Source organism: Theropithecus gelada, chromosome 11, assembly GCF_003255815.1.
Source record: "Theropithecus gelada isolate Dixy chromosome 11, Tgel_1.0, whole genome shotgun sequence".
Lineage (NCBI taxonomy): Eukaryota > Metazoa > Chordata > Mammalia > Primates > Cercopithecidae > Theropithecus > Theropithecus gelada.
In genome coordinates, this window is record NC_037679.1 from 95,731,310 (window position 1) to 95,740,746 (window position 9,437).

At 40.5% G+C, this 9,437-nt stretch overlaps 1 pseudogene; it reads right to left on the minus strand.

Moving 5' to 3' along the window:
* Window positions 1-7,660: 7,660 nt before the first annotated feature.
* LOC112634995 lies at window positions 7,661-8,693 on the minus strand (annotated as a pseudogene).
* Window positions 8,694-9,437: the final 744 nt, after the last annotated feature.

The following is a 9,437-nucleotide window of genomic DNA, read 5'->3' on the forward strand; positions in this document are numbered from 1 at the left end:
GTTTATTTTTTATTTTTTATTTTTTTGAAACGGAGTCTCACTCTGTTGCCCAGGCTGGAGTGCAGTGGGGCAATCTCGGCTCACTGCAACCTCTGCCTCCTGGGTTCAAGTAATTCTCCTGCCTCAGCCTCCCAAGTAGCTGGGACTACAGGCACATGCCACCACACCTGGCTCATTTTTGTATTTTCAGTAGAGACAGAGTTTCACCATGTCAGTCAGGCTGGTGGCAAACTCCTGACCTCAAGTGATCCACCCATCTCAGCCTCCCAAAGTGCTGGAATTATAGGTGTGAGCCACCACGCCAAGCCTGTTTGTACTTTTTTTTTTTTTGAGTAAAAATTATTATTTTTTTATTCTTTAAACTTTTCCTTCTTTGATTACTAGAGGAGTAAAGTGTCTTTTCATACTAGCTATTGGGATTTCTTTTTCTACAAATTACTTATTCATATAATTTGCATATGTTTCTTTCTTTGTATTTCATCAATTCTAAATTGTGCTTTGTTTACGTTTTAAGATCCTTGAAATTGGGACACATATTGCAATAAATTAATATCTGTTTCATCTATCTGTTATTGTATAAAAAACCACCCCAAAATCTAATTTGCTTAAAACAACAATTTCATATATTTCACAGTTCCGTGGGTTGACATGGCTTAGCTGGATGATTTTTCTCATGGTCTTGCCAAGAGTCGCTCATGAAATTGCAGCCAGATGGTGGCTGGGATTGGAGTCATGTGGAGACTCCACTGGGATTCTGAGAGATTGCTTGTTTCTCTCTCTTTCTCTCTCTCTCTCTCTCTCTCTGTGCATGTAGTCTCAGGACTTCATTTTATGGTCTCTCCAACAGACTAGCTTGACTTGTTACGTGGCATTTCAGAGCTCCCAAGAACAAGAGCTTCAAAAACTGTAGGAAGAAGCTGCAAGGTTTCTTTGACCTGGCCGCAGAAGTCATGTATTACTTCCATTCCATTTGATTAGTCAAGTACATCATAAGGTCAGCTAGGATTCAGGAAGAATGAAACAGACTTCACCTCCTGAGGGAGGGGCAGCAAGATCACATGACAACAGAGCATGTGGTTGCAGATACTATTGTGGCCATCTTTGGAAACACAAATTGTTATGAGCTGCCATTTGGCCACAAATTTCATCTCTCTCCCACATATAAAATGCACTTAGCCTCTTCCTCAAAAGCCTCGTCTTCTTAAGTCTAAGATTTCATCATCTAAATCAGATGTGAATGGAGTCCTTTGGGTGAAGTTCCTTAGGTACTACTCCTTGAGCACAGGAGACAAGATATCTCAACCTGAAGACATTGAACTTAAGAAACAAGATATCAGCCAGGCATGGTGGCTCACACCTGTAATCCCAACACTTTGGGAAGCCAAGGCAAGTGGATCACCTGAGGTCAGGAGTTCAAGACCAGCCTGGCCAACATGGTGAAAACCCATCTCTACTAAAAATACAAAAATTAGCCAGGTATGGTGGTGGGCACCTGTAATCCCAGCTACTTGGGAGGCTGAGGCAGAGAGAATTGCTTGAACCCGGGAGGCAGAAGTTGCAGTGAGCCAAGAGTGCACCACTACACTCCAGCGTGGGCAACAGAGCAAGACTCCATCTCAAAAAAAAAAAAAGATTTCTGCAGTGCACACAAACCCAAAAAAGATAGTGAGACAAAGAAAGGATAAGGGCATAAATATTCCTATTGAAAAAAATTGAGAGAACAGGAAGCACACAGCAGTCACTTGTCACAGCAATTCTGGCTGGGAACACATCGCCATTCCTCAATGAGGGCCCAGTCGTGCACTCATCGAAGTGCTTCTCCATTCCTCTTCCTTCTACTTTCTGGGTTCTAAGCTCTTCCTTTTAAGTTATCTTTTCTTTTCTATAAGACATTGCCCATATTTGCAGGTCAGTATCAAACTGCTTCCTGACTATAAAAGTTTGAAGACTCAGAGGCCTCTTTTTATTTTCAGCTGTCTCTCCCTTTCAGTACAAGGTAGCAGAATTCTTTCAAAAACTGTGTGGACTGGCCAGGCGTGGTGGCTCACGCCTATAATCCCAGCACTTTGGGAGGCCGAGGCAGGTGGATCATGATATCAGGAGATTGAGACCACAGTGAAACCCCATCTCTACTAAAAATACAAAAAATTAGCCGGGCGTGGTGGCAGGTGCCTGTGGTCCCAGCTACTAGGGAGGCTGAGGCAGGAGAATGGCGTGAACCCGGGAGGCGGAGCTTGCAGTGAGCCGAGATCGCGCCACTGCACTCCAGCCTGGGCAAAAGAGCAAGACTCCGTCTAAAATAAATAAATGAATAAATAAATAAATAAATAAATAAATAAATAAATAAATAAAATAAAATAGAAACTGTATGGACTTCTTTTCTATCAACTTATAACCCATTCCAGTAAACAAAAGCCACACTGATAAATCACTCTAAGACAGGTTCCTCTCTACCTTGCACTGAGAAGAAAAGCAGGGCTCTTAAGTTTTTTAGAAGCCACTACTCTAACAGAAAAGGTCTAAGAAACACGTCCTTGGGATTTTTTAGCAGACTTTTTGCCTAGCTGAGAGGGTTCAGGAGGCATTATCTTAAATCTTTCTGAGGTCTAAACAAAGGTCTACAGCTGTAATCTTGAAATCTTGACCCTGAGGCCATACTTTTAGTGGCAGTGCCCTGAATTTGCTCTTTTGCTCTGTTGTCATTTATTACTTTAATCATCTTTTACTGGAAGAGAATGGAGATGAGAAACAGTTTTCTTTTCAATCCTAAAATATCTGGCTAAGAAATGTGTTTTCTCTAGATTCTAGTTGAAAACTGAGCAGTTACTTCTTTAGTTCATCTCCAACTTTACCTTATCACATGCAGCTGAAAGAAACCAGCTGGTACATTCAACATCCTAGGTGGATACTTCCTTAGTCACCTTATCACAGGCTGAAGCATTGCTAAACTTTCTGCCACTACATTACACAAGCGACCTTTTTTCTAGCTCCCAATAAAAAATGTATTCCTTGTCCTTCCAGCCTTTACAAAGAATTTCTTAGAGGCCCTTCCAGATTCTTCTCATCACCTGGTCCCCAAACCAATACCACATATCTTAGATTTTTGTGAAATCATCAGCCTTTCATAGTACCAATCTCTGTTTTGGTGATAAATTGTTGCATGCCAACCACTCCAAAACTTAGCAGTTTAAAGCAATTATCATTTTCTTAGTTCTCATGGTTCTATGGTTGGCTGGGGTAAGGTGAGAGGTCTCCCGTGGGGTACCCCAAGCAGTTAGAGAATACCTAGAGCTGGAATTACCTGAAGATTTGACTAGGATACTGGGACAACTTGACCTCTCTCACCCTCCAAATAGACTTAGGTCCTCTCTACCTAGTCTCTCCAGCAAGTACTCCAGTAACACTTGTTACAAGGCAGGTCAGGCATCCCAAGTGCAAATGTGTCAAGAGACAGTGGAAGTTGCAAGGCTTCTATAACCTAGCTCTACAAGACACACAACACCAGCTCCACACCACTCTGTTGGTCAAGTGAGTCACAGGGCTGGACTGGATTCAAGAATAGTAAAAATAGACTGGAATTCTTAGAGAAGCAGTGTCAAGGACACATGGCAAAAATTCCTGTGGTGCATTAAAATATGCATGTCAAACAGGTGCAGTTTATGGTACATAAATTACATCTCAACCAAGTTTTTGGTTTTGTTTGTTTGTTTTTGAGATGGAGTTTCGCACTTTCACCAGTGATTCTCCTGCTTTGGCTTCCTGAGTAGCTGGGATTACAGGCATGAGCCACCTCGCCTGGCTAAGTTTTGTATTTTTGGTAGAGACGGGGTTTCACCATGTTGGCCAGGCTGGTCTTGAACTCCTGGCCTCAGATGATCCACCCGCCTCAGCCTCCCAAAGTGCTAAGATTATAGGCACGAGTCACCACACCTGGCGATAAAGTTGTTTTTAAAGTGTATGTCTGTTGGAAGATATGCAGTGATATGCATCTTTGGAAACAGTCTGCCACAGCATTTTGCACGGTTGCTGTCAGGTGGGCCATGGTCATGATTTACTTGCCTTTCCCTCTTCATGCATAATCTTAGTTGTTTTTCCATTAACATTCCCATTGAACAACCACCATCTCTCAGTGTTCCAATCAACAAACCATTTAATAAGCAGTTGAAAAAGGAATCTGTAATTCTAGTTGTTGCTTGAAATCTTTCAGCGATAAGTTCTTGTAAGATCAAACCATTTTGAGCATGAAGAGCTGCAGAATGGTTTTCAACAGTTTGCAAAACAGCCCCAGAGACAACAGCGAGGCATCCTTTTAGAAAATGTCCTGTGATGTCACAGACCACACAACCTTGTATAAAAGCACAGAATCTGAAAGTGATTCAGAAGAATTACATTCTAAATAAAAGTAAGTTTTAGTAAAACTTAATATCAGAGACGAAGATGGGAGGGAGGCAGTGGACAGAAAAGCTAGCCGACATTCTAAATATATCATTGCTATTTCATGACAGGACAATAAATATTTAGGTTGAACAATATGAAAGTGTCCTTCTTATAGATCCAAACCATCAATGTTGAAGAACCTCTTGATTTGTAGCCTAATGAGTCCTACAGAATTCTGAGGAAAGATAGCCCAACACAGAAGGCACTTAAACAGAAAAATGGATAGCATGGTATTTATCTGTCAAGATGAGGTGAGAGAAGTTAAATTATATATTATTGTTTGATGACAGACAAGGCCTAGGAACTTAGCACTGTGTGATTCTGTGATGAGTCTGCGCCATATACTGAAATTGTATATTCATGATCATGGACCATTTCAAAATGGTAGCAAAATTACCACGATCCTACTTCTCTCCTACTTTTCAGAAAGTTTACTTTCCTATAATTGAGTGCCTTCTTTTTATTAAGAATCTGAAGTGTTTCTCAGCCTTATCTTCTCTTGTCTCTTTCTTTACTAATTAGCCTTCTATTATTGATAGTTCCATTTTCCTTCTTACTGAAAGGTATCATTTCTTTTTTCTTTCTTACTCACTGTCATTCTAGTAGTGTCCATAGCTGGCAATAACCTGAATGCATTGCACAGGCATTTTTGTGAATCAAATAATCTATCTTGGAAACGTACAATAACAAAGGAAATAATTGAATGGCCACTAATGAACTATTTATGTCTAAGCATGCCCCTAATGAACTATTTATGTCTGAGCATTATAAAAAGAATGCACAAATTTTTCTAGAATCAAGGTAGTAAGAAAATGTTTTTTCCTCTAGTGATTGAATAGAAGAGACTTTACCCTTGATTGGCTACTAAACAAACAAAGAAAGAATCCTGGAAGAGAATCTGTAATCTCAGCACCCTCTGAAAAGTCACTGGACTGACTGCTTTAGCAACTGTCATTAATAGTGCAATTACTGGCATTGACCAAAAGAGGGCAGTTAAATCCTATAATGAGATAATGAGAGCACTGTGTAGTAAGACATCAGTTGTTAAAGTGGTGTCATAAGGAAGAAGAAACAGAGGAAAAGGTCATGAATAGAAAAAAAAAAGTGTTTTAAAAAAACATAAAATTATACATATGCCAAGAACAAATAAGATCGTTTGGTCAATCCTAAGTTTCTGTGTACACAGATCATTAGAGAAAAATACTTTTTAATCATTCTATTTGTAAAGTCATCAGAGAAGGAAAACATAATCTCACTTCCTAATATTTCATATACTCAATCTAAGCTGGTTTTCTCATTCTTCTATTCTCGGTGAAAGCAGAGAGTAGCCATCAAAAACAACAAATGAGAGAGGACAAAGAGAATAGATGTGGAGGTAAAGAGATAAGCCTTGAATGTAATAACTAATGTTTTATTTAGCAATCATCTACTTTATACGTGTGACCAACTTATTGAATGAACAGAATTCATATATTACAATCAGGAAAGAGCTTTATTCTCCAACCAGAGCCTCCATTCCCTTGGACAACTTATCAGACAAATCATTTAGCTCTTCTAATAAATTCAAGCTACTCTTAACAGTCTCATTTGACTATCTGAAAAAGTTTAATCTAGTCTAAATTAAAAAGTTATTCTTATAAGCAATTCATTCTGTTTCGATTTTTTTTTTTTTTTTTTTTTTTTTTTTTGAGACAGAGTCTCACTTTGTCACCCAGGCTGGAGTACAGTCCACGATCTCTGCTCACTGCAGCCTTCACCTCCCGGGCAGAGAATCAAGCAATTCTCCTATTTCAGCCTCCTGAGTAACTGGGATTGGTGAGTTGTCTGTCACCACGCCCGGCTAATTTTTGTTCTCCTCTACATACAGCTCTCACAAACCAGCAGTGGGGAAGTGACGCTGCCCTCCAGCCTCAAGAGATGCGGAATTGGAAGAAAAGGGAAAAGTCTTGCTCTGGTACTATTGTTATCTGGCCATGATTTTGTGGAAGATACCTGGGATGGTTTTTTGATGTGTCAACTTTGCTAGGCAATAGTCCCCTGTTACTCGATCCAACACTAATCTAGATATTTATTGAAGGTATTTTGTAGATTTCATTAAAGTCCGTAACCAGTTGATTTTAAGGAAGGGAAAGTATCCTAGATAATCTAAGGGTGAAATTGGTTCAATATAAGTTGAAAGGTCTTAAGAGTGGAATTAAGGCTTCCCTGATAAACATGAATTTCTACCTATAGACAGCAGCTTCAGCAGCTTCGGCTTCTGCTAGAGAGTCCCAGCCTGCCCTTCCTGGCAGCCTGCCTTATGAATTTTGGAATTGCCCAGCCGTGAGCCAATTCCTTGCAGGATCTTGCTCTGTTGCCCAGGCTGGAGTGCTGTGGCACAATCACAGCTTATTGCCATCTTGAACTCCTGAGCTCAAGCGAGTCTCCAGCCTCAGCCTCCTGAATAGGTAGGACTATAGGCAAGCACCACCACACCCAGCCAATTTTTTATTTCTTTAAGGACTGCGGAGTCCCACTATGCTGCCCAGGCTGGTCTCAAACTCCTGGCCTCAAGCAAGCCTCCTGTCTTGGCCTCCCAAAGCACTGGGATTACAAGCATGAGCCACTGCTGTACATCTTTTAACACAGCCAGGTCTCACTGAATTACAGGGATATGTTCTGATAAATGTAACCCTAAGCAACGTTGTTTTGTGCAAAGGTCATAGATTGTATTTACACAAACCTAGATGGGATAGCCTACTCCACACCTGGGCTGTGTGGTATAGCCAATTGCTCCTAGGCGACAAACCTGGACTGCATGTTACTGTAGGCAATTGTAACAAAATGGCACATATTTGTGTATCTAAATGTATCTAAACATAGAAAAGGTACCATCAAAATACAGTATAAAATATTTATGGTACACCTCGATAGGGCTCTTACCATGAACGGGGTTTGCAGGACTGGAAGTTGCTCTGAGTCAGTGAGTGGTGAGTGAATGTGAAAAGCTAAGACATTACTGTACATTACTGTAGACTTTATACACACTGTAATACTGAAGCTACACTAAATTCATTTAAAATTTTTTTTCTATGGTTTTCATAAAGGTTTATTTCATGATTGGTGGGTAGTGCATTTAACAGTTAAATATACTTCAATAATATATAGGTGGCTGCATGGTTACAGCATATTGGTAACTAGATACATAACCAATTCAACTAGAAACCAGCTAATGAGTAGCTGTTTAAATATTTAAAATATAGCTCTTGTTTAGATCCTTTGTTTTGATCACCTTCTTTGTGGGGAGTGTCTGCTGGTCATAATGAAAATGTATTAAAGCCAAATCTTCTGATATCCATTGCCATTTCTTTCAACTGGATTAAGTCTCCAACTCTAGGACAAACCCAGGTGTTTGGCCTCCTGCATTAATGTGCTTTTTAGCTAGCAGAGCAGAAAGTGCAAGCTTCACAGCAGGCCTCAGAGTCTGCGTGTAAAAGAAGTCTCTTTCTTTCCACTCCGATTAAACTAGAGTTGTTGACTTTTGCAAAAACAGAAGCAGTGAAATGCAACCGATATTTAGCGTCAATGACGAAATGAGTACAGTTGGTACTTGATGTCCAAGCAAAGTTTACTGAAGTGTCAAGATTGTCACATACCTTCTGATAAACTAGCCTCCAAGTTCTGTCCCATTATTGTTATTAGTGTGAAGCTCGAAGTCCCCCATGCAGTAGCCCACTGCAGAGTTATTCCTTGTCAGCTTTGACTTGGCACTGTCAGTGGTCATCCGGTACCCAGCAAGCCAGCCCTCGTAATCAAAGACGGCTGAAGCACAGATTGCAGGTCCAGCAAAATCAAAATTAACATCACAAGCAAGGTTTCTGCATTCCCTCTTGCAAGAGGACTTCATTTTACCACTTTTGTTTCCTGTGATTGCAGAGAAGGTGGTATCAAATATTAGTTTCAAACCTTGACAAACCTGCTCCAATTGTGATTTCTGTTCCCAGAGTATTATCAGCGTCTCATTTTTCTGGGAAAGTCACACCATACTCACACCGTTTATATTTGGTCTCCAAGACCCCAAAAGCTTTTCCAGTGTCTGTATGAAACAAACCAGATGTTGAGAATCCCACAGCACTTCATGACTTTGTTCTCACATCCAGTTTTACCAACCCCCAACCAAATCCTTTGTTAAAAATATCTCTGGCAGCTTTGCCAAGGTTAACATATGATGAAGAAATACACACTGGCCACAAGCAGGTCTGCCCATAGGTCGCCATGGTGAGGCCACAGTAAGAGGTGATCTGGTGGTCTCCTAAGGAGGGCCACAGCCACCAGTGCACTCTCAGCTGAGACTGCCCAGCTGGCTCACAGTCAGGCCGCACCTCCCGTGAAGTGAAGTCATAAATTCTTCAGTAGTAAATTAACCTTAGCTTATTCTAATTTTTTTACTTATTTCCTTTTTTTGTTAATTTTTATTTTAGGTTCAGTGGGTACATGTGCAGGATTGTTACATGGGTAAATTGCATGTTGCGGGGGTTTTGTGTACAAATGATTTCGTTACCCAGGTATGAACACATTACCCAAGAGGCAGTTTTTCTATCCTCACTCTCTCCCAACCTCCACTCTCAAGTAGGCCTCAGTGTCTTTTGTTCCACTCTGCCTCCCTGTATACTGAATGTTTAGCTCCCACTTATAAGTGAGAACACGTGGTATTTGGTTCTCTGTTCCTACATTAGTTTGCTTAGGATAATGGCCTCCAGCTCCATCCATGTTGCTGCCAAGAACATGATTTTACTTTTTTACAGCTGTATAGTATTTCATGGTGTATATGTACCACATTTTCTTTATCCAGTCCACCGTTGAGGGGCGTCTAGGTTGATTCCATGTCTCTGCCATTGTGAATAGTGCTGCAATGAACCTGCACATGCATGTGCATTTTTGGTAGAACAATTTGTATTCCTTTGGGTATATACCCAGGGATGAGATTGCTGGGTTGAATGGTAATTCTGTCTTTTTTTTTT